The following is a 254-nucleotide window of genomic DNA, read 5'->3' as shown; positions in this document are numbered from 1 at the left end:
ATAGATTTCATTAAATCCTTTTATACGAACAGCAGCTCTCCATGACAGAAGGTCAGCTCTTATTCGCTTAAGAAATGCACGTTCAATACATCAAAATTATGAGCTATAAACATAATTTATTCTCACCTGCCTGCAGGATCGGATGGTAGTTAGGTTCAAAGGGGCCATGGCTCCTTCAAAAGTTCTCAAATTCCTACATTTTAATCGTGCAAATTATGGCCATAACGTGTTAAAATTCTGAGTTGTATATTATT

The sequence above is a fragment of the Theobroma umbraticum genome, unplaced genomic scaffold (genome assembly GCF_002168275.2).
Source record: "Theobroma umbraticum cultivar Fairchild unplaced genomic scaffold, ASM216827v3 scaffold_147.0, whole genome shotgun sequence".
Taxonomy (NCBI): Eukaryota; Viridiplantae; Streptophyta; class Magnoliopsida; order Malvales; family Malvaceae; genus Theobroma; species Theobroma umbraticum.
Note: the sequence above shows the minus strand (reverse complement) of the source record.